Source organism: Amblyomma maculatum, chromosome 2, assembly GCF_055883805.1.
Source record: "Amblyomma maculatum isolate TAMU_Amacu chromosome 2, ASM5588380v1, whole genome shotgun sequence".
In the NCBI taxonomy this organism is placed as follows: domain Eukaryota; kingdom Metazoa; phylum Arthropoda; class Arachnida; order Ixodida; family Ixodidae; genus Amblyomma; species Amblyomma maculatum.
The window spans coordinates 163,675,667-163,701,904 of record NC_139345.1 but is presented as its reverse complement, the minus strand read 5'-3'; the positions used below and the strand labels follow the sequence as shown (position 1 = coordinate 163,701,904).

Below are 26,238 nucleotides of genomic sequence, written 5' to 3'. Positions count from 1 at the left end.
GACTCTTCAAAATAAGGTCTTCACAACTGACGTCGTATGGCTTGTAGGGTAGTCCGAAGTCCGAAGTACACATATTCGTAAAGTAACACAGATATTTCTGCACGCATTTTTGCAATAAAGCGCAGCTGTCATAATTACCCGCAAGCCAAAAACACGTAATATCAGGTGCACGTGTCACTACGCTTAGAACGTTTGTGTGAACCCTCGAGTAGAAGCACTTACATGCGTGCGTATTATTATAAAATAAAACGGCACACTGAAATGTAGAATGGGGATGTTATGGAGGGTTAAATATGGCTGTGGCGCTTTCCCAAGCAGCACACCAGCATTGGTCCAACAATGGTTCATCACTGGAAAAGAATGGCATCAATATAGGACTGATATTGGCATTTGGGCATTTTACTACATTCTCCATTCTTGGCCCATCTTTCATTCCAAGATTGATCCAGTGTTCAACCAAGCTGGAGCCACCAATGTAGGCACAATATTAGACTTTCCATTCATGCACCATGATTCTTGCCAATGCTGTCCAGCATTATACCATCATTGTATTACCAATATTTGTTTAATACCAGCTATTCCATTGATGGCCCATTGTCAATGCCAATATCATACCAATGGTTAGCCATTGCAGGTGCACTGGCTACTCCATTCATGCCGCATATTGTCGATACCAATATTAATCCAATGGTTTATGGGTACACCGGCTACTCCATTCATGTGCCATTGATGATGTCAAGATTACACATTTTGTGGCACTGCCTGTGCAGGCCATAAAATGCAGCCTTTTTCATTCTAGCCATATTCGTGACAGCACATCGAACTCGCTGGGACAATAATGGCCTTTCAAATAGGAGTGGCCATATAAATTCAAATTGTTGCTCATGAGCATCCAGTAGATATTCACAAAACAAGGGCATGGTTCACAAAAAGATAATATTTATTGTAATTGTTACTATAGACGGCAGTTGTTACTAGCCAGCGCTGAGGGCACACACAGCAGCAGTTAGCAGGGCAGTGGCAGGGTTGGTCAGGGCAGGGCGGGCTCTCGGGAAGTGGAAGGGGCCAGGGAGCTGGAGGGCACTCTCATAGGCGTAATGAGGGGGCTGACCCTGCAATTGCATTCACAGGTGGCATGCCTGGTTCGCCAGGGGAGCTTTCAGCATAACGCCTTTTTCTTCCACCCCCCCCCCCCCTGGCACAGGAACCAGGCAGCCACCTGCGAATAAATGCGTGTGCCTCCAAATCGTCCACCCCAACTTTTTCGCAAATGGCACCTGCACAAAAACAATGAGGAAACAAAATTTACAACACTATTACGAGGCATATAAAATCGCGCGCATTATTTTAGGAAGATGTAGAAAATTCCAGGATTCATGTACCGAAATTTATGGTCAATGAGAAACACTATACTGATGAGTTCCAGACTAGTTTCAGCTGCCTTGGGTTTATTAGGATGAAAGACGCACATACATTGCATAGCATGTGCCCTGTTGCATTTTGATCGCCTCCACAGCAATACGGCTGAGACAGCCAGTGTTTCATCCCACACTAGGAATTAGTGCTTGATTATCGGCTGTCTCCGCATATGACTGGCGCGCTAGTTTTTTGCCGCTCCTACGCTTTCTGCGATGTGCAAACAGTTTATACTAATAATCGTTACCAAGAGAATGTTCGGCGACCATTTTCATTTTTTTAAATGGCTAGATATAATATACACAAGCGATCTAAGCCCACGACTGCTGCACTGGCCGCTGGTTAGCTGATATACGCTTTTGACTGGTTTTGTGGGTAGTTCACTTAAACGGGAGCTCACTTAAGCGGGTAGCTCACAGGTGCATCATTTTTACACATATACTGCTTGTCCAAGCAAATTTGGTCCAAGGGATAAAAAAAAAAAACATTTCGGAGGCAGGCAAAGGAAACCAGATATATATTGCTGGAAGCTACCTTGAGCGCCACAGAAAAGGTTTTGTTTGGAATCCTTATTGACATTATTTACCTAAATTACTGATTAATGACTTACACAATAAATGGTGTTGCTACTTTGAAGAGTACCGGCACAATCCACGTTTGATTATTTGTGATAAAGAACCCTCACGTCTGCATTTTGAACGCCAGATACAATAGGAAACCACGAAAATACAGAAATCTGATTCCCGGACAATACAATTGAGGACTTGGCTTGGCTCGACAGCCCTGTGTAGCGTTAGACCTACAAGTTGCCTATGGTTTCTTCGTCCGCGCCAGCACATCGTCCAACAAGACTGTATTTGTATTTTACAGCTGAAAAATACTGTTACACTCATTTATATCCTTACCGCTTTGTAGTCATCCGCATTGCAAAGTTCGGCGCGCTCATTGTAACTCGAGCCTTCATGTGCGCCAAAGGGTCGACGCGAAGCAACCATCGCCAGCATATCACCCTTACTCATGCATGGGGCTAGCCATCATAGCGGCAGGTTATTTTGTCCGCTCAAAATCATGTTGTGAGCGGCACAATCGAGGTGCGCGAATGGGCTGGTAACGGTATCTACATAACCCGGAATTTATCTGCAGCTGGAAAAAAAGGTACACATGAGGTTTCTAACCGCAAATATTGAAACAGGGGTTTCCGAACGTGCTCACCGACTCTAAGTCCTACTTATTGTCTAAAGTGAATATTTAGTACTTGAAGCGAATAACCTCACTTCGCTACGTACACAATAAAAATTTTCTGCGCTGTCCTAAGTGGCTGCCAGCAATGCACCACCGGTTTCCATCGTCTGTTTCTAATGGTTTATTTATAACCCTTGGCTCAAGCTATGGGGCGCAGCTGGTGTAATGTAGCTTGAATAAAACCTGGAAGAGATCATATATATGGGTAGATTTGTAAGGTTTACAGATTTCACTTACAAATTCTACAGGAATCGCGTCACTGCGGCCTTTCTTTAAAATTGACACGTAATAGCGCTATATTCGTGGCTAAAATAAAGTAATCAACGCATTAATTCAGCTTAGCAAATGCAGCTGTAACAGAAAGTGAGGGCTGGCTACACCTAAGGTGTGCCTAGCTTTCTAATTTTCTTAGATGGCACAACCGTTCGAAATATGGAATATTAAAAAAAGCCCTTGATATTGGCTTTCTCACAGCGTATTATGGGTGCCTTAGATAAGAAACATAATCGAGGTCCCAGGGCCATCTTTCGTTTCCAATGAAATTCTTATATGTGGTGGGCAAGTATCTAGACACAAAAGAATTAACCTTAGTTTTTCAAGATACGCGTAGTTTCCTCGAAAAAAAAACAATTGTATGGTATATCTCTAGAGGTAGGAAAAGCTGTTTTTGCCATTTCAAAATGTTGCAAGTTTGGATACCATGATTTTGTCATCTGCTCTTTTTTACTCTCTAAATATATGCAGGTTTTATATTTACAAACACTATTAGAAACCTATTTTGTTTTTGCAGTTGTGTTATTAAAAAATCGCAAACTTTTCTTCAGGAGCGATACGCTGCAAAAATATTCATTTTTAACCTTATGTACTGGCATATGATGCATTAGGTTGGTTGCACTAAATATGTTTTCACTTCCTGACGCATGTTCTTAATTCCAGGCAGTATCTGGAGCTCCAGACCACTAGGTGTGTTCTCCACAACGCATCAAAATTGCTCAGAATTCGAAAACAGCAGTAAAGGGCAAATTTGCTGCAATTAAAAAAAGATCATCTTCGATTTTCATTCAAATCCCTCTCAAAAATCTTCAGTACCTCAAAAATATCACGGACTAAAAAGTGTTGCGTTATACTGTTTAAAAATATAACATTAAATATTAAACCGAGTGCTTGTGCTGATAATGGCCAAACTCAGCCTGCATTCTTGCAAGATCCAATAATATCTTGGCACAGAAACTATTTTTCTACATTATCTAGGTTCCATTCTTTATTTCTGAAAAAATTTGAAGCTCTAGATTTGTGTGTGTATCTGCATATTATTTTGAAATTGGACAAAAGTAAGAAAATGGTAAAATAAGGAAAACTGATTAGAATTGAAGAAACGGCCGCAACATCAATTTTTATCAAAATCTGTGGAAACAATGCAAAGTACTTTGTTAATTTGAGTCAGTAAATATATTGAATTCTGCAAAATGTAATATTAGAAATATAAAAATGCTTGTTTTTGTTCTATAGATGTGCTTATATGGCTCCCCCTTATGGAATAGGCATCAAAACTTCAATTTAGTATTTGCCTAATTTAGTTACATTTTACCTTAAGTAAAATTTAAAATATTGTCAGCGCTTAACACCGTTTTTCTGCTTCTGGGACAAATACTTAATATAGCTTAAAATGGTATTAATTCACTATTTCTGTCAATTTCATGGCAGAACGCAAGTGAAGGCTGAACTTTTTCTCTGTCCTGCATTCTTTTTTATTGCTAGGTGCCATAGTATTCAATCTAGGTTATTAATATATTATTCCATTTGTCAGCTTTGACCGCCACTAACAATACTATATTTTTGAAGATGATTTTTCAATGTGTAATTTTTATAATTACAATCTTAAGCAAATCGCTTTCCAGCATAATACTTTTGGTGGCGTTACAGAGAACACACATAGCAGCTTAGAGCTCCATATTCTGCCTTAAATTAACAATATGACCTGCGTAATAAACACAGAATATTTTAGTGCAAACAACGCAATGCGTCACGCCAGTATGTAAGGTTGAACATTAACATTTTTGTAGCGCGTTGTTCTTGAAGCAAAGTTTGTGATTTTTTACTAAATCAACTGCATCAATAAAACACACTTTTAATACTTCTTATAAAAGTAAACGTTACCCAAATGCGGTGAGTAAAAAACAGTGGATGACAAAATTTTACGCAACCAGCCGGCCTCCAAACGTGCAACTTTTTGAAACGACAAAAACGGCGTTTTCCAGCTTTAGTGATAGGCGTTTTTTTTTTCGAGAATACTACGCCGCATCTGGCAAACCTAAGGGTCATTCCTTTGTGTCGAGACATTAGCCCATGACATATGAAAATTTAATTAAAAAAATGGTCATGGCACCACGATTACTGTTCCTGTCCGAAGACATCCATATTTGTTTTCATTTCGTCTCTTCAACAGGCTGGTTTAGCCAATGCGGTGAATAAAAATATCATCGCATATATTAAAGATTTTCGCGCTATATGTTATACCTAAAGCTACCTATATTGTCAACACTGTCATACATTATTTGTAGCTGAAACATCACAAAAGGGATTCGATTGCAAATTGTTGGCTAGTTAAATAGACGTACGAGATGACACACGTATACTTTGTAGAATACAATTTAGGAAAGAGCAGATACAAACTACAGGCGAATAATGCTATGATATGGAGCATATGTATTACTCCGGTTAACAGTAAAAAAATCAACTTTTAACATAAATAATATATTCGACAAACTATTGCATGCTCACATAGGAACACAATTAATGAGCTCATTCACGCATCTAATGTCTATGGGCATTAGACGTGTGGATGACTTTGTTTTATTCCAATTCGTGCGTCACTCAAAATAATTGAACGAGAAAAAAGTTAATGTCTACACAATTTTCAGTGAGTATACCACAAATTATACTAAGGTGCTTCATATATGTCACATCACCTAGCAAGTGAAATGGGATAACAGAAGTAATCAGACTCTAACCCTGATCAGCATTTCGCTTTTGCGCCATCTTTGTAAGTTTTTAGGCAGGCTTTTCCACTGATTATCCTCTTCTTCATACCCCTGCAACCCACAGGACACAAATCTTCTGGGGGTACCTAACTGTTGATTTTCGCACCAGTGATACAACTTAATCGATCCATTTATACGTAGAAAACACTCTCGATGCGCACCTAAAAAAAATGAAAGCATGTATGTGTAGGCGAAATCATTCACCGGCGATTTAATAATATGATTTGAACAATAAAATCAAAGGATCACACTCGAAGCAACAAAAAAGTGGTGGAGAGATAGGACTTGAAGCAATGAAAGGCGGTTGCTTTCTGCAAAAAGCCAATAGCAAGAGGTCCACCGTCTATAAGAATAGGCAATAAAAATAAGGCATATTTAAAGGTGCATGCAGCAGTTACAGTGATGCAGTGCTACCTTTTTTTAGGCAGGCTTTTCCGCTGATTTTCTTCTTCTTTATTTCCCTTCCAACCACAGGACACATATCTTCTGGGGGTTGTCGGTTTTCGCACCAGTGATACAACTCAATCGATCCACTTCTACGTAGAAAACGCTCCCGATGCGCATCTAAAAAAATGAAAGCATGTATGTGCACGCTAAATTATTCACACATGATAAAACAATATGATTTGAACAATGAAATCAAATGATCACACCCAGAGCAACAAGAAAGTGGTGGAGAGATAGAAATTGAAGCAATGAAAGACGGTTGCTTACTGAACAAAGCCTATAGTAAGAGGTCCTGCGTCTATAAGAATGGGCAATAAATTTAGGCACGTTTATAGGTGCATGCAACAGTTAAAGTGATGCAGTGTTACCTTTCTGTTTCACTGCAGTGATTGGTATAAATATTACAGCAATTGCTAGGCATCTCAGGTAACCCCATTGAAAACTTCATCCAAGGTACCGAGGAGCAGTGGCGTGTTATTTGCAGCTGTTAACGGAAAGACAGGCTATCCTGTGAGTGCATGCGCATTTCCTCCTTTTTGTATACTTGAATAAAAGCGACTGAACAGTGAGTGTTGTAAGAGGTGCAGCGTCCTTAGGAATGGGGAACAAAATTAAGTTTTAGTAAACAGAGGTACAAAAAGAAGCAAATATGCCTGCAATAATAGCATGATGGCCTACCTTTTGATCAACAGCTGTAAACAACCTGTCACTGCCAGTCGGTTCTTTAGATAGGCTTATCAATGCCAGAGCTTAAAGCTAAGAGCAATATGAGTAATGTTTATTGCGGTCACGGCCGTAAACAATTCTAGCGGAAAACTCCATTACTGTAACTATTCAACCGTCCATTTATACATATCGTTCATTAAAGAACCATGCACATCATATTAAGTTGCTCTTTTCTACTCCCAAATGATTTCCTATAGAATTAGAATACGTGGATCGCTGCTTCGGTTTCAACATTTTTGCACGATGGCTATGGCGTGCACTTCATGCATACGGTACGGCACGGGAGGTACAAAGAGCTGTAATTGCCGAACAGGCGGACCTGACGTCCTGTCCCATTTCGCCTGAAAGTGCGCGCCGTCATCGAGCGCTTCGCGAGCAATATATTTCGGACGATATGGTTGCCTCATACCAGCCGTCAATGTTTTGTACATTGTGTCCGGCGTGCACGTTGTTTACTTTGCAGTGACAGGGACGCAGTGCACACACGGCTGATGTGCCTTTTTGCTTGTATTGTTATTTTCCCCCGCCCTCGAAGCGCGTCTGCGAAATCGCTCTCCTATTGTCGCCGCTTTCTGATAACGCCCTCACCTGAAGGCACGTGCTCAGAAGGGGGGCGTCTATTAAGAAAATTTTGAAAAGGGGCTCACTTGCGCTGTTCACGGCTTTCAATTCCTCAATATGATATTAACCATTATAAAAGTGGAGGTTCATTATGACTTAATTATAGCCTAGTCATCAAGCGGCATCACACACATGTCTGCCCCACTGTAAAATTCGCTTGCACAGACGGCACGAACAGTTTTCAAAACTTCGTCTGTACATCTGAAAACAAAAAACTGCCCTTAACTCTTAACAAAATCCAAAAACTGTGTGAACATGGCTTCCTGCGCGCAGAAGAGAGGCTGTCCAAAATATATGTACAAAGCCGGGCGCATAGTGTCTGGTTAATCATTGATTGCGGCGCGCTGCACAGTCAAAAAACTGCGCAAATGGCTGCCTGCAGTGTTCTGTCACGTGTTGGTGGCATACACACCTGTTACGCACGGCTCCTCTATTTTCGGCGCAAATGCTATTCATATCGCAGCCAGCAAATAAGTCCACGCACTTCCTTGCATGTAACCCGGACGAAAATTCGCTTAGTTCTTGAAGTCATGCTTCGCGCAGTTGTTTCGAGAAGAATAAGGAAAGAGAACATTTGGGACTGGTAGGAGATTATATAGAACCAATTATGAAGCAATGGCATGCTGCAAAGATATATACTCACGGTCTAAGATGACGGCGTTCACTGAGTCTGATAATGCCGATGGTATCCCGCCGTTGCTGTAATCCGTACTCCGGCGACATTTCACAGCTCAGCTATTCACTGATATGTAGCAATCACCAACCGGAGCACATGGACATGTATAGGCGCAAGAGAAAATTATGCACAGCACAATGAAAAAGAAAATTAATGAGGGAAGAAATTAAAGAAAGGTTTAAGAAGCTGTCACAAGTCTTGTAGCGTCTCCAACAAGCTCTGAAATGAACGCTTTGGGAGGAGGCCGCACAGCAGCGCAGCTGGGGATGCTGTCTGTTGTGTCTTGCACGTAGACGCGTAGGCGAGGTGGAACAACGACCCGCTCAACCAGCGCGTGATTCCCGCCGCGGTGTTGTGTTCGCAAGGGCTGCGCGTGGGAACGAAGGACCAACGACCCTCTCAACATTCCATTCCTCCTTTACCCAGCCCTCTTCTGCTTGCACCGGCCAGCCGTGACTTCGGACCGTGCCGATGAGCGGCCGCCAGCGCGCACCGCTCGAGTCGAGTTCTAATAAATAGTTTTGTTTTGTGTGTTCGCAAACGCATTCTTTCTTCAAGCCAACCACGGACAAACATTTTCTAAAAAAATAGAAAACCTCCCCATCTACCATCCACATTCTTGCGTAAATCCATACAGCTGGTGCATCGACAAATGCGCGCGTGCCCTCCCTTTCGCCATCTATGATCGAACAAAGGATGGTCGTTCGACCTTTTATATTTACTTCAAAATATTATATACTGTTGCGTGATGACTGATTAATAATGTCAAAGAGGCGGAGTTCCGAGCTTCTCTTCTATTCTGGCCAACTTTGGTTATAGATTATACAAATTATGCTCAAGTTAGCTAGCTGAAAATTATCCGACTAAATATATACATGTTTTTATTTGTATTCAGTTAATGTTCGCTTTTCGGGTATGAGTAGATGTTTTTATAAAAATTCTAAACATCGGAAACGAAAATTTTCCTAATTTGCAGGCCTTTCTTTCAGAAAAGGTTCATGGTAGAGCAGCAAAAATTCCACAATATGTTCTCAGCATAATTATCCGCAAACAGCTAAAGCTCATATTTTTATGACATTTGGATACAGAGATACGATCGCGCTAATTTACAGAAAACAGCGAACATTGAAAATTTTTAGGAAAACAAAAACAATTTTCACATTGTTTAAACTTTTTCCACCTATTCTACACTACCTCAGCTTTCAAAACCATTAAAACACCTTGAATATTTTGTTGCGCAAGTAATTATGGCCACATCGATAAAACCTTTGTCCAATTATAGCGCACCGCGCTGTTCTGAACATTCTACGGAATTTGTGAATTGTTCAAGGTTTTTAAATTTTGGCATATAATTTTGTAACAGGGAGAAATATATCTACAAAAGAGGATTAAAGATATATACATTGAGGAACAGCCAAGGAGCCAGGCTACGAGGGCCGCCCATTCGACGCACTTCTTTTTCTTAATCTTCCACAAACGAGCGCGCCACTTCGTCCTCATCATTCTCCAGCTGTAACAATATTTCTTCGCTCATGTTTTGTCTCGACTTCGCAAATCGACGGTGACAGACACAGCAATGAATGATTCAGAATCAATTTTGTGCGCGTCGAGGTCCTGAAGCGCTGTGGCATCAGGCAATACACAGACGTTTTTCGCAACCACCTTCACCCTAACGCGGATTGCACAAAAAGACGATAACGTTCAATGAGCAAGCAACGTATTCCAAATCATTTTAGTAGAATGAAAGAATTGGAAAGGGCATGGAAAACTGCCTCATTAAAACAGTGTTTGTAGGCTGCATTCGTGTTTTCGAATGACTCGACAGCGCACATTATTTTCATTCCTGTACAGTTTTTTTTATTCCTTTGCCACCGCCTAGCGCGGTTGGAATGGTCAAACTCTAAACTAATAGGCGGAAAAAACTATTTTTTTTGTTTATTGGCGATATATATGTTGTGCGCCATATAAATGTACCGGGGCCTTCATGCTCGCAGTCTGCACGAAAAACTGTCATTTTTTTTTACCACCGTGTGAATGCCCAAAACTAAAATGGTAACCTCGCGAGTCTTCCGGCTTTTCATTTTCCAGTGATTGCGTCTAGAAAGTACACACATGGTATTCGGTCCTTTCTCCAGGTAAACAGACGATGCTGCGCGTAGTTCCTTATGGATAATACAAAAGCACTAGAACAAAAACATCGCTGAGAAAATGGTCATTTGTTCCTTCAACTTGAGGCAACGTTTTCCTTCTCGGCAATGAAAAAGCTACCTTCTAATCACTAATTTAATGTCACATGAACATGCTATGGCGACACGATTTCGTTTTTATGCGCGTTCTCACTGACAACTGGATTTGTACTATAGGTTACGTATAGATGCAGGGATGTAATCGGCGTCCAATACAGGCATATTGGGTCGTGAATGCTAGCCGGTCTGGGGTATACATATGTGGTCGCACGGTCGTGCTTTCATTAGATATAATTGTGCGACAAACGTATGCGCCTGCGACGAAATCTGCATGCATGCCAATAGGCTAAAACCATAAACACATATAGCTGACCCCCAAAGGTGCGCCGCATATGAGCGCACCGAAAAGACGAATCCAGACAGTTGCAGCGGTGCGTGCATGAATGCGTTATAGTAATTGTCGTCCCGTACGTGGTACTTGGTGAGGTCCGAACGATCGGCTGAAATGTTGTGGGCATTAAATGCCGCGGTTTGGCGTCCAGCGCACGTGTATTCAACCATAAAAATGGAGAATTTGTTTTGATTGAATGGTCAACGGAAAATATTCACTTCGGCAGCCCATTAAAGCTGCGTTTTTAGGATGGCAATGACATTTGCGAGATCAGGGGAAAAAGTGGTCCATCGTGGGCAGTTTTCATACCGGGATAGCTAATACTGGAAAAACACAAGACAAATTGCAATGGTCCATTACAGCCAGTTTAAAACAACGGAACGGTCAACGTCGGAAGAACACAGGACACCTTGGTCCATTGTAGCCAGTTTTAAAAACTGAACGGGCGACGCCGGAAGAACACCGGATAACATGGTCCATTGTAGCCAGTTTTAAAAAAGGAACGGCCAACGACGGCGGAACACAGGACAACTTGGTCCATTGTAGCCATCTTTAAAAAACTGAACATCCAATACTGGAAGAACAGAGAATAATATTGTCCATTGTAGCCATGTTTAAAAACCGGAACATCCAATGCCGGAAGAACACAGGACAACTTTGTCCATTGTAGCCAGTTTTAAAAAATGGAAATCCCAATGACGGAGGAAGGCAGGACAGCTTGGCCCATTATAGCCAGTTTTAAATCCCGTGCGACCATTATTGGAGGAACAACGGCAATCTCGGTCCAACATAGACATTCTGTATGTACGGCAGTGCCAGTATCGGGAACTCACTGTACATCTTGGCCCAAGCTAGCCAGTGTTGGCTACTGGCAGCGCCAACACTGGGAGAGCACTGGCTAGACTGGGCCATTGTTGGACATTGTGTTGACTGGCATGTCCTATGTTGGGAGCATGCTGGTTAGGCTGGCCCAATGTAGGGCCACTGCTTGCCGTCATACAACATTGGCCAATGCTTTGTGCTGCCTGGGTTAGGGTGCTCTGCTGTATTCCGTAGGGTGCCCTCATCTGGCTCATTTTTTTTTTGTAATGCTCAGAGCCCGAACATATGCTGCACTATCCTAAATGTACACCAAAGAGCTCATGGGGACCACCTGCGGGCATGTCCGCTTTTAGCCCCGCCTTGATTCATGCGGGAGTTGTTAGGGTTTTTAGTGTGCAGTCCTATTCAGGTTTGCTCAAGAGGTTTTCACATAAAGGCCACATTTGCTTTACATATGATTTAAAGCTCCCCACGTAGGACAGATTGTGGGGCCGCAGTTGGTCTGATTTAGTCATGTAAGGCTGGGGCTAACATTATAATAACTGCATTGGTCCCTAATGAGGCAATTGGGGCAAGTCCCATCTGGGCTTGCTGCTGTTTGTACTAGACGGTCCCATAGCAGCGTCGCTTAGGCTAACGCAAAGCACATTCTTGTATTCCGACCACAATTGTTCCTTGCAGGACATATGAGGGCATTTTCAACCAAATGTGGGCTTTCTGTAGGAGAGCACTCATAGATCCGAAATGGAGCCACCAATAATGAATCTCTGGACCTTCATTAGCCATAGTGCAGCAAACACGATGTCCACAAGCTGCCTCACACGGTATCTTGTAGGTTACTTGAGGACAGGTGGAACATGAAGGAGAGCTCAATTTAGCCAAACCCTCTTGAAGCTCAAATGAGGTAACCTTGGCTACACGGCAATGGGTTTCACATCGGTCGTGATAGAGCTGGAAGACGGGCGTGCCCGCATGGTGCCAAAACTGGTCCCCTGCGGAGAATTTCAAGGTAACTGAAACTGCAATTGGGCTGTAAGTTCACAAACACCCAGCTCAATTGGATCGGCCCACGCAAAACCGCTTTAGGCCCCACATGAGTCTTCGCATGAAAAGAAACTCGCGCGTTTGCATGTTGGCTATATTTGCTTACAATGATTGCGGACGCAAACTACTTGCGGGCTCTTTTCGTGACAAATATAGCCTTGTGTAGCAAGTGTGAGAAAAGTACTGAATGCCAAAAGAATGAAACGCCATCAACTTCAGATTTAGGCTTGACACGCATCACAGCGAGGTTTGAGAATAAACACATTTGTGTCTGGAATAAGCTGTTGTTTTCAAAGGCTATAACTGCAAAGAAAGGACACTACTGAAAGTGTGGATGGTTTTTAGAAGTGAACATTCTGATGAGAAAGAGAGGAAGCTCAAAAATACTTCATATATTCACGGCAGCACACTTTGACATGTTCTGTACTGTAATATCAGGACTATATAAAAAATATGACTTTCTTTGGTCGTTTTTAGCTAGACAAAAAATACATACGTATCACATACTTCGCTATTCCATAACGACGGTCTCAATATACCGAGCTATGTTTTTCTCACGCCTTCGTTGTGATATATATAGGTGTGGTGGCATCTCATTTTCACAGAAACTCGTTTTACAAAGCGCCCTCATATTTTAATGGAACAAACGATGACAGAGAGGCAACGTACGTGGAAATTGACAGTGTATTGAGTGGTGTTGGTTACCGTGCACAGCTTTGTAATCTGAAAATATTCCTAATAGACCTTGAAACTATATTCATTACGTAATCAAGTGCTCAGTAAACTCTATCATTACTGAGGATAGGAATATTGATACATGGGTGCTAATCATAGCCACTATTCTAACATCCTCCCTTTAATCTATTTTCATAATTATATCACTTCCCCCACCCGCAATACAAGGAATGCTTCGAAATGTTTGAATAACATCATACTCTGCAAATTTCAACCCACCGGTATTCCCGCTGAAACGTTCAGTACTGCGCCTACAGATCATTTACCTTTTACAGTGTTGTAGTGCTTCAATACTCCATGCCGCCCCGAAGCTCCCATCAATGTTTTACCCGGATTGAGAGGAAAATTTTTCGCGGTTTGTTTCAAGTATTAGCTTTGATAATTTTTTTTTCAAGAACATTTTATTTTAACCAAGGAAGGGATACATGGCGAAAAAGGGGGACGGGAGATAAAGCTGCACAGCAGCAGCTTGACAAGGCTCCGGCCACCCAGACAACAGGGACACACCCAGGCAGCACAACAGCCCGGGCCAATATTGTCAGTGAGTTGGCAGAGATCAGCCCTATGTAGGCCCAGCGTTGCCATCTTATGGCTGGTATTGGTTGTACCATTCTATAACACGTCCAACACTGGCCCTGAGGATTCTATTGGTAACCAATATTGTTCGTACCTATTTATAATGATAACAACATTGGCCCGTCATATCCGATGCCCTCACAATATCGGTGGTACCATTATACAAGGATGGCAACGATGGGCCTGGATATCCGGCGTATCACCGGTGTTGGCGCTGCCATGAGATAAGGATGGCTATAACGGACAGCATTAGCCGTCAGTTCACTGATGTTGGCCAATATTCGACATATGCTGGACAATAATGTCAGCTCTGTTACAATGGCCCGCCAATGTCAGATATACACTGGCATACCTTACATATCAACGGTATTGGCATTGCCCTTTCATAAGGATGGCTATATCGAACAGCGTTAGCCATTACTCCACTGACGTTGAATATTATATGGCATATGCTGGACAATACTGTTAGTTCTATTACCATGTCCCGCCAGATGCATTGGCATACACTTTAGTCAACATTGTCTTGTCTATTTCACCTACTGGTCAATATTAGATGCAAATTAGCATGTGGCTGGAAATATTCCGTGGGAAACCGCATTAGCGTGCTTTTGCGGTTGGCAGGCTCATTTAATACTTGGAGTCGTTAACTGTGCTGTTATAATCGATGTTTTCAAGTTACCTTTGCAATTTTTAATGCTTCGGAAATCTTGTGTTTAAATAGTTATAGTTCCGCGGTGCTGGTTTCCGTCGTGTTTGCTTTAATTCCACCTAGCTGTTTTTTATGTTGCTTGGGATTACACCGTGTTCTTTTACACTAGATCTTCATTGACTTAAGCTGGCACTGTAATTAATCCACATGTATACTGTGACGAATTTGGATGAGACCGACGATCGGTCAACGGCATCAAATAAGTTCACCACCGTTTGCTGGTCCGGGCGGCGGCGGCGATAAATAGCTCCACGCCGACCGAGAGATCAGAAAGAATCAAAACGACATGTCATATATCGTGCATAGGCAATGGTTGCTATTTTTTGTATTCTATTCGGCAATGGTCTAGGTTCTTCCATGGCTGCTCCCGTGGCGATTCCTGCTGCTCTGGGTGAAGAGAATTCCAAAAGTTTTAGCAAATTTCTTTGCCCCCGAGTGTATCAGTTTTAACAACAGTAGCTTTAAACAGACGATTACCGCAGGACACGCATGCAGTGCGATGCAATTAATGAGCGATAAGCGTCGGCCTATTAAGGCTCGTACGTGACTCAGATCGTCTATGGCGAGCGCGGTTCCATCGAAATACACTTTAAAAATACACTTGGCCGTTCAAGCTATACGAATACGATGCATCGCAGCACATACTTTCGCTTAAACGATTCAACAATGGTGATCTAAATTAAAGCTGGGTTATTGAGCGGTAAATTAAACGTCGGTCCGCAAATGCATGAACGTTCCCACATATGGCAAATCGTATTGACGCTTCCTGCTTCGTTGTCGCTCTAAGAAGTGAAGTATTAGAAAAAAACGGAGAGAAAACACTGCACGTACAATCTCAGTATGAATAATATTAAGGTTATGCTGAAACAAATAACTGGGTTACAGTTTCACTTTTCTTCATCGCACTCGTTCGCACATTTGTTTTTTCTCAAGCGTCCGCTGTTGTTGACGACACACCGCGCACTTCTGTTCCAGTCCACTGAGGGCACTCACTCGCTCCGAAATATGGACGCTCTGTTCGCTGCTTGCTAGGGTGCATTGAAAACATCACAAACAAAGGAAGAAAAACATTGAGGCACGGCGCCAGCAACAGCGGCGCCGACTTGCCCGAGTGGATGCGCTCTGCAGGTGGGGTTGTCGGGTTACACGCTGCGCGATGCAATCCAAGACGCAGGCCCTGACGCTCCACGTGTGGTTCAAAGTGCACACGGCCGCCGCCCGGGCGGGAATTTACGACGCAGTGCGTCAGCCGCTATACTTTAAGGCTCTATTTCTTTCATATACCTATTTGACATACGTGCAGCTAGCGTAACTGACGGCTTTGCAAGAGTAGACCATTCCATACGTGTAAAATCAAAAATACGACTACAATGACCATGGCGCATTAATCACTGATGGAATATCGCACACATACGGTACTGGTAAATGCTCTATGATTATCTTGAAACACTCATTCGGCAAACGAGTACGCCAGCTATTTGCTAAACAAGCCGCGAATATTCGAATCACTGCAGTGGCAAAAATGATCGCAGAGCCAGCTATAGAGTCGCCCGCGGCACGGCGGCGGGCCGGCTTCCACATTTCACAAGAACTTGAAACGCGAAATATATCCGCGGGGGGCTTTGTCACACTGAATTTCATAGGAACACAAAATAGCTTCGTGTAGCGGCCAGTATACAAGAGCGGCAGCTAAGCAGAACAACTGTGATTCGACGCCATGCCAAGTGCATGGATAGCATAATTTTAGAATTTCTCGTTTGTTTGTTCTTTTTTCGCACAAGTGCGAAAAAAAGAAGTCTGTAACGTTTCTCCGCTTTTATTCACACCCCCAATTTCGCGATTCCGTCGTCGTTCACTGCAATACAATGCTTGCGCTACATATGGCAAGAAGGAATAACTGTAGAGTTCAAAAACTAAATAAAGCAGTCGTTGTTTTACAATTAAGCTTAATTCGGTATCAAAGCTTATTTATTCTCTAACTACCTCCGTGGTGGAACAGTTACAGGCGTGCGCGGGGAAGGTAGTTTTTTTTTTTTTTTACAAATATTGTGTATGGAGAGAAGATACCCACATGTAAACTGACTTGTTAGCATTTGAATGAAAAAAAAATGTGAAAGAAAAGACTGGAAACACAAATAAAATACGAAAAGGTACAATGGGTATATTAACAACTGGATTACAATGACACATCTTTGTTTCGCACACGCTCGTTCGCACAGTTTTCCAACGCCTGCTCTCCGTGCTGACGCACTGCTCAATCCTGTCCTCGAGGCTCGCGCACTTCGCACTCCTGTCGTTCCCCGATCGCTCTCTCTTCACCGCATGCGATGCGAGCAAGGTCCGAGGTTGCATGCGCGCGTCGAAATCCATGCAGGTGCGCCAAAGCGGTGGACGGGTCGACGCACCACTCAGGGTCCAAGGGGCGGACGGCCGCCGCCCAGGGGAAGGAATTGCACAGTAATAAAAAGACAAACGCTAACAGACTGGAGACTTCTTTCAAACATTTCCGGGCTCTCACAACAGGTTGCATAGAGAAATGTGCTTTTACCGCATTTTCTTGGCCAATAAAATATACGCAAGAAACTAAACTGAGAAAGAAACAAGCGCCTAATGAATCGGGCCAACAAACGACTAATCTAGCAGATAGAATGATGCTGACGGTGCGGATATATGAGAAAAAATGTAAGCATGGTATGCAACTACCTTATAAAGAGGTGGCAAGTCGTGGTACTGAGATGCTTAGCTCAATAATTTTCAACAAACTTGCTTCAAATCCTCATTTCAGGGTGATTGAAATATTCCACTCGATTGAGCACTATTGTATGAAAGCATTTTCGTTGGTATGCTAAAAGTGAGCAAACTATTCGTAGTAGAACACAGCATTCACAAAATACAACTTGAACAGGTTTGGGTGTTGTAAACAAAACAGCTAGGCGCCTCTCCAGGGCGACGACGCGCTTCGCTGCTGGCACAGAGCCCTACATAGATGAGCAGCAACAGCAGCGCATCGTTCAAGGCTGATTCAAGTCCTGTCATCTAGGAAACGCTTGCTAAACGGAGGGTACAAAACCGAGACCATCGATCTGCTGAAAAAGCGATTACTAAAAAGCTCGAAGGATGACGCGACCATCGCTTAGCCGGCATGACGGCGGCAGTTGTATTTTGTTTCAAAGAGGGCGCTCGGTTCTTTTGTCCCTCCAACGGCCGCTCGTTCGCTCGGCTCGACGTTCGGTGGCACCGCGCACGGAAAATGCTTCTTTCTTCAAGAAATATTCCATGTAAGTTCTCAAATTTTTTCATTCAGGTTTTATAAAGCGTTTGTGTATATTGGAGCAAAATATTAGCCTCTTAGATTGAGCATTTTTTAAATTACAAGCGTTGTCTTACATTTCATTTTTGCTGCAGGCTGCGGAAGCCATGTGCTAGGGAGATTTGTCTTCTTTTAGCATATTTCTTACGTTGTTAACTTTTCAAAAGTGGTTCTCAAGTATGCGCGACTCGATTCCGATCATTTTGCAGCTTATTTCAAGTTAAACCGTTGCTGTTTTGCAGAGTACTGATTTCCTAAAGTAAACACTGCGTAGCATCGTAGCCCTAAAAGCCAACTTCGGATATTCACGGTGTTACAGTGGCTGGAACGGCGTATAGCCGTCACTTGGCTCGGCCGCTCGGGTGACCTCGGGCGGAGTCGGTGGAGTCCGGGCAAAAGCATATATTTTCGTGTCTGGTGCGAGAAAACGCTAACCGCATGAGTCGCGCGGCAGCACTATGCGCAGTGAGCTGAGGACCGCTAAAGCATTGCCGCTCGGCGCTGTCGCCCAGGTTCTGGGTTTTTAGAAATCTCTCATGATGCTGGAACCAGCTCGCGAGGCAGCCAATCGCAAAAGGCTTTGGGGTACTCACCTTCGTTGTTGTTTTTTTGTTTTTTTTTTTTTTTGCATGCAAAGTTTGTTTCCCTTGTCCGGTATGAGCGAAAATCCTGCAGACGCTCATTTCGTCTGATCCGTGCATATATGAGCGCATCGAGACGGTTTAGTAAAAGCTTGGTAGGGTAGTATTGCAAAACAAAAAAGGCTAGTGTGGCTAGATATTGCTAATTTTCGAAAGTTGCAGAAAAACGCCACTGCTTTCAATCATGTCTGCATTAGCACGCCGCTGCGCTGGGACCATTTTTTTTTGGGGGGGGGGGGGGGGGCGGGGGGAAGGAGTGGGGGGGGCTCGACGCTTTTCAAGAAATTTCATCAGTGTTGCTGTTTAGTGCAAGAAACTGGATATAGCGTAACTATACTCATTTACTAAACGAAGAGGCGGCGCTAACAAAGCAAGGCTGAAAACGCGTCTCTGTCGCTGAGGTCCTTCGCTCTGTGCGATGTGCACTAGCGGCAGCGACAGGCGTTATCGTCGTCGTCGCGCGATGCATCGCCAGGGATTGTGGCCTATTTTTTTCTTTCTGTATCGTTGCTTCAGCTGCAATAGATCAGTTGCAAAAACTACACGTCAGCTTCCCGGTGCGGCAGACATTCCTGCACAATGGTGGCATAGACTTTGGGGTAATAGTTGGGTACAGTGCTAGCACATCGCCTGACGGGAAGGGTAATTCCCGCACCTCTTGCCCATTCGTCACAGTATCATTCGCGTGCCCATTGTCGCCCCGCTATTACCCTCTCCGGTTAGTGTCCCTTTTCTAAATTTTCTTTCTTCACCCCTAGTGTGACAGTGCTCCCCCCTTTATTCCAGTGTTACGAATGCCTGAAAACCTTTCTCTGACAATGGCCTGTGCGTAACTGCATCCCAAGCAGCGTGGACTGTGGTAGATGCATGTTCTGCACCTAACTATTATCCCTGAATCAGGTTCTGTCGCCACTGTGCATCAATTCCTGCCTCATAGGGAAGCCGACTTGTAGGTTTTGCAACTGGTCTGTTATAGCATGTCCAGCAGGGCGGGAGCCTTCAGTGTGAGCGCTGGGTGGGCTCAGACAATTTCAGTTCCACGCCGGGTTCGGGTTTGTAGCATGAGGCCCGGCTCGGGCTCAAAATTTATGCCCGTGCACACCTCTAGTCGCGTCGGTTGTGTAGCACACGTTTGGCGCCCGTGCATGCTTTTAATTTTGTTCTCCGCACCATGACACTTTGCTCTAGCATCAAGACTGCATGAAACATCAGTATGCATTTTCCGGTCGTTATGCTAACTGATCGCCCCACCGCCCTGGCACAGCTATGTTATACCATGTGTAACATAGAGTTGCAATTAGTACTTTTTTTGAGACAGCTTTCAATTTAAATTATAGATTAACTAAACAGAGAAGAGCCGTGGTATGCTTTTATCATGATTTAGAGGCATCGATTTAATGGAGACTTTCTTTCCTTGCATTTAGGGCTCTTTGCTCTATAACGCCCGCAGTCCAGCTGCTCCACTTGTATCATCGCACTGCTTTTGCACAAGCAATCATCTGCCATCAAAGGAGTGCTGCGTGAATGTGAGGCAGACAACATTATCATCATTTTGGTGCTGCATAACCTGTCAACAACTGTGGGAGCCTTGCCATGAAACATGCTGTGTGTAAGGAAGCATTGCCTCGGTAGGTATGACACGTTGCCTTTGTTTTGCTTTATATAAAGGCTTTAAAAAAGGCTCTGCTGGCTTTTCGCTATATGATTGCATGCTATATCACTTTTTCTAGCTTTTTAGCTCAAGACTTACATTTTCAGAAGTCTTGCCCACAGTATGCAGAAAATAATATCCTTCATGTCCCTGACAGTGCTTTAATAGCTGGTGCTATATTTCGTTGCTTTATTTCAACAGTATGTGGCTATTTCAAGTTGAGGCATGATTGAGTGAACCTGTGGTGTAATAGCACAATAACAGACATAGCTTGTTGAACTGATGAAGTAGTTGTCATTTGCGTAACACGGGAGAGCAGGTGCTTTAAGTGATGGAATATTTAGCATACTTGATTATGCTTGCATTACAAGAATTCGCAGGAAGCCTGTATTGAGGTTTCAGAGAAGAAAGCCATTAAGTATTGCTCAGGTTATTTGCCTTCCACTCTCCCTTCATTACTGCTGCCTGCACTGTATGTATTTGTTCATACAGACATGCAGTTACTGACTGCTTGTACATTTCTGGTTGCCTACACTGGCTTCAGTCATGTAGATGTAATATTACTTTGATCTAAACCAGGCTATTTGCTCAAAGTGACAATTATAATCAATTCTCTCCCCAAGCCATTGAGATTTGCCATTAGCTCCCAACTCGCTTTATTCGCAGCTGCAATGAATTTATTCTGTAACCCTAGAGCAAGACATTTGCAGAAAGGAGATCATCATGCAATACTCGTGCAAATTTTGTAAATTTTAGAGGACATTCTGTTTGTTTTTGCATATGCTTCTGTGTTCGGAAAACAGAGCAGACTTGCTTACAGTGCAGGAGGGGTGGGCTGCAAGACAAAAGGAAATTATTAGTGCAGCTGCTCATTCAGGCGTGCATTCCTTGTGCATTTATTGCTCTTATATATGTGCACGCCTGCATGCTTGCCAGGGCTTTCCCCATAATGGGTGGCAGTGATCTTGCCGCCTACCTCTCAGGGGGACTGCCCTTTACCAACTACTTGCCCACAACCAACTCACCTCCTGGGCTTCAAATTTGTCATACTCAAGGACGATTTTCTGTGTTTGATGTTACCAGTGACGTCACTTAAGATACGCAGTGTACATCATTGGTCCATTAGTTTCATTTCGGGATGTTGTCACCCCTTATATTCCCTACTCATATTTCTTCTTCTACATGCCCTTGCAACTGCCAAACGAAATAAGACGTATAAAACTGCCAAACTCCCGCAATCTCTGAATGCTATGTCAACAACCAAAAAGCTTTTGCATGTCTTAATAAAAGCAGAAATGATCCGCCGATTATTTTTTTGATTGTCATGTCTAGTCAGACGGTTTAGTGAACTGCCACATGACCAAGCAAATTGCAACTGTAAGTGCACTGAGGAGTCATGCGTTAGAGCAAGCATATGGATCTTGTGTTGCTTAGCTGCTTAACTCCAAATATCCTCCTTTGTCAGACAAGATATTTTTTTAGAAAACTGGATGGGGAGCCAGAAGAAAGCAGATTGGATTCTTAGCAGCATTGCTACTTGTTACACGTGCGTTCCACCCCTGTATACATGAACTCGGCAGTATTGGGTCGAGTACATCTGTCGAGTGAAAAATCAGTTGTGGGGTTCATGTATACACAGTCGGGTCGAGTAAAATAGGCGGCGGAGCGGGTTGCGTTAACTCGCTTGCAGGGGGTAGGTTAATTCGCTTGACCCGCTTATCTAAAGGCATGTAGACGCTGTCCAGTCAGGGAGTCTAGTTATGTGGAACTCTGGGCTATGAAAAGCCTCTGGAGCGGCGACGAGCGTCACTCGAAATGAATGCTTTTTAGCGCTCATTAACGATAAAAAATAATCGAAGCTCTCGATAGTAAAAGGCAATGGGATCAAATACGAGTAAGAACTTGCGCAATAACTTCGAATCTCGATGCAACGCTCTGCTACGATACTTACTCACTAGAAAGCGAGTTCATGTAGACATCAGCCGGGTCGAGAATGATGACCTTGCTTACTCAACGATGATTCAACCCGGTGCTGTCGAGTCCATGTAAACAGGGCTATTGTACTTGTAATTTTAGGTGAACTCTCATTTCGTGTATTGCACATTAAATTTGAGTGATATTGGTGCTTTCTTGCGTATGTGCTGTTTTGTTCTGCAAACAGTACTATTTCTCCAGACATAATCTTATTTTTAATTTGAGTACAAAATATTGTCCATTTTTGAAAAAAAAAAATTTGTGAGTCTGTTAAGAAATTTTGATTTTGAAATATATTCACAAAATAGCAACGTTTTATAGATACTGAAATGTAAAATGTGTGCGAAACAACTTTTCAGCTCAGGATTAAACTGGTTTTTCAAGGAACTTATTGTGATAGGGTGAAAGTGAAAAATCACTGTTATGCTAGATGTATCGTTTTTTTATGATCCCATAGTCACATCAAGCATTGTATTTTATGGTGTGCTTAAGCAATGAAAATAATATTTGGCCTCAGATATTCAGGCAGATTACTATTCTCTATACCAACAACTACTATGAATTGGTTTTAAGAAATCAGATGCCCGAGCACCACACCTGTTACCTGGACATAAAATCACCCATGTATGCCTAACTGAATATAATCTTGCACGTGGAAGGTTGCCGATGGTATAGCCATATGATTAGCTGTGATGAGGGAAAATGCATACCTGGTAGGCTGCTAGCTGATAGGGAAGTACAATATCATTGTACTCAGATCTAGCATAACATTTTCCTGCCTATGCAAAGTAAATTTCTAGTACGTGCTCAATTGCTCATTGCAGGCTGACTGTAATAATTTTAGCTGAACAAGCATGCACTGTATGATGACTAGAACTTCTTGTTGGGCTTGTTCGTGTTTATTTATTATAAACTGAAGGCGCCAAAACAATGCACGCACACAAGAAAAAAACGGGACAGAGTTCCACTCACAACTGATTTATTGTGCAGAACAGAGTACATATATATCTCACTGCAGGCACATGCCCAAGGAACACATTCAGCTACATCACATTCAGCATCATGTAGTTTAACATAAGCTATGTTCAAGAAATGATTTCTCAGAGAAAGAGGCTGTGGTATGAGGCATGGGCTTCTTGAACATATCTTATCTTAAACTACATGATGCTGAATGGGTTCTTTGCGCATATGCCGGCAATGAGATATATATGTACTTTATTCTGCACAATAAATCAGTTGTGAATGGCGCTCTGTCCCGTTCTTTTTTTCTTGTTTGTGTGCATGCTGTTCTGGTATCTTTAATTTATAATGAGCACTGTATGATAACTATTCCTTGGTACATTACAATTAAGGCAATTGTTTATACTTTTTTTTCTTGTTTGTGTGCATGTTGTTCTGGTATCTTTAATTTATAATGAGCACTGTATGAAAACTATTCCTTGGTACATTACAATTAAGGCAATTGTTTATAGTAGAATGCAGCAAGCAATAAAGCTGTGAAAACTAAAAAGCTGGAACTTGAAATGGTACGGTTATCTTGAGAATATTATATGCGTACACAGCCTTGTGAATATCTGCGATCTACACATCTCCCTCAGTTAGCTGATTGAAGATAGCTTGATTGACTCTGTCAGGGCAATTATTTCTTTATTCTGGCCGCAGTAATGTATGCGTGCCTGTAACTGGTGTACTGCAGAAAAATATTCTTTAATGTGTTCTTTAATATCATCCAGTCTTGCATGCTTAGTAATCCATATTGTCTATTGCAGGAATGTTTAAGAATTTTTTAAAAATTAAAAGTTCTGGAGCCTGAACCGTCAGATTTTCAGGAACTGTAATTCTATATGAACACTAAGCATCTACCTGAAGTTATCGGTTTGCCGGAAGCAGGTTTTTACTTCCAAATATCTTTCTTTTGTATCTGGAATGGATATTATTTTGCATATAGGTTTATCATTCCTACGTCATAAGATGCTGCATGCCTTTGCAGGCCCAGAAACCTGTCGCAAAGTGCTCTAAAAGAAGAATGTGTGGCAATAGGCCTTCAATATATACAGTAGAACCCCTTTATAGTAAAGCCACTGAGGCCAGCAAAAATATTTACTATATCATGGTATTTACTGTATCAGTGGTCTGTGATGACATGGTCCTGAAAGTGCTGTCTAGTAGTTAAATAGGCACTTACTGAACACGTCTTGTTGCTTAATGAAAAAAAAAACCCAAATACCTTCCATCTCGCTTTTATCATCTCTTAGTGTAATTTTTTCATTATAAAATTTCTCTACATCTTGTGGAAGTACCTTTGAAGCATGAAGACGTGATTACGAATGCAACCAAGTTCGATTTCACGTAAAAACAAAAGCCTTGCATGAACATGGTGTCCCTTTTTGCTCTTTCTGTCTTTTAAAAGGCAATAAGTGATAAATTCGCATGACACTCAAGTGCTGTAAGACCTTACTCGCTGCACCTCCACTTTCTGCCACCACTGCCTCATGATTTGTACTGCAGTGAATGTTGACCCATTTCTTTCCCTTCCCTATTTCTTGCTGCACGTTTACTCTTTTACTTTCTGAATGGAACACGCTGCCTCCTTGCTATGTTTGTAGACAGCTTTACTTTCTTCTTCTTCGCGCTGCGCGCTTTCCCTCATCTGACTGCTGCTATGGCTAGTAGTAAAGCCACCTAAACGAACACTCGGGGTTATTGTTCTGTTTTCAAATACAAAAAGTCTTGGCTTCGCGACTCTAGGTAGTGCGCGGGAGTCGTCGCCATGGCCAGAAGCACTTTAACCGATTTTTACCAAAAACATCTTTACTATAAAGGGGGAAAATGTACAGTTGCCTATGGAAGATGAACTGGGACTTCATTTTCACTTTACTATATCAGAGGTTTTACTATAGCGGGGTACTGTATTTTGTACTCAATCGTATAGAGCACCCAGACTTCAAACATGTGTTTGGATAAGTGTTGAGAAGGTGAGTTTAGATCTTATTGTGATATATGCTTGTCTTCTGTGCAGATGTCATTTGTAAGACCCACGGACCAATCTCCTCAACAAACTGTTCCTGAATGGTTGTTTCCTGCGGGGTGCCCAGCTTACTACCTGGGCCATGTGCTTCCCCCGCCCCCTCAACCTCATCACTTGATCCATTGACCCTTAACTGCCAACTATAATGCTCAACACAGTCCACTGCCATTTTCCATCCATGGTGGACACTGCCCTGAAATGCAACCATGCTCAGCCTCCTATTCCTGCAACACCTCTCGCACTACAAGGCTATGGTGCATCAACCCTGCTCAACATGTCCAGCCCCTTCCATCATGACCAATGCACACTGCACCCAATCACCTCTACCTGCACTACCTGGTCATGTGCTGCTTAGTGCCCTGTTTCCAATTACACCTACTAGCCTCTCCCATATTAACCCTGTATCCAATGCCTCCTGCACTGCATTTTGGCCCTCTGATGTCCTTGTGGCATTTACATGTATATGAGCTCTCAATAAAATGTTTTCGGAAAATATTTTGCTTGCCTCATTTAATTGCATGGTTTTTATGGCTCCTTAGGGAGATGACATGCAAGGTGGTATTGGGAAATGACTGCATAAGAAAACCACAATTGTCAGAGTGACAGTTAAGCAAATGGCAGCAGTAAGGGCAAGGGTGAAATAACTGCATGGCTAAAGGTGGCTTAACAGTGGCAGGCCACGTGTGCCGATGAATACTTGTTGCATGCCAATAAATACCAATATATGATACTAGCGGCACCGCCGGTATATTGCCAATGTCAGATGTGCCAGTGAATACTAGTGGCATGCCAATACGTGACACTAGGGGCACGGCCAGCTGATAGCCTATGTTGGCAGTGCCAAGGCAGGTGCAATGTTGGCATATAAGTCGGACCAATATATAAAAATGTAGTAATTTCTCAAAAAGCCAGTGTTACGCCAATGTTGGTACCAATTTTTGTCGACGTTGGGCCGGGATTGGTGCGATGTTGGTGTGCTGCCTGGGACACTGTTTGGCATAA

At 42.7% G+C, this 26,238-nt stretch overlaps 2 long non-coding RNA genes across 2 annotated transcripts; one reads left to right on the top strand and one right to left on the bottom strand.

Annotated features, from left to right (window-relative positions):
• Window positions 1-1,147: 1,147 nt before the first annotated feature.
• LOC146200331 (uncharacterized) lies at window positions 1,148-8,385 on the bottom strand. The gene is made up of 3 exons (XR_014704818.1): window positions 8,137-8,385; window positions 6,114-6,263; window positions 1,148-1,277 (listed from the first exon to the last, which is right to left on the bottom strand). It is a non-coding gene; the product is annotated as an uncharacterized LOC146200331 (long non-coding RNA).
• Window positions 8,386-17,831: 9,446 nt separating this feature from the next.
• LOC146200330 (uncharacterized) lies at window positions 17,832-25,729 on the top strand. The gene is made up of 3 exons (XR_014705225.1): window positions 17,832-17,910; window positions 20,008-20,211; window positions 25,228-25,729. It is a non-coding gene; the product is annotated as an uncharacterized LOC146200330 (long non-coding RNA).
• The last annotated feature ends 509 nt before the right edge of the window (window positions 25,730-26,238 follow it).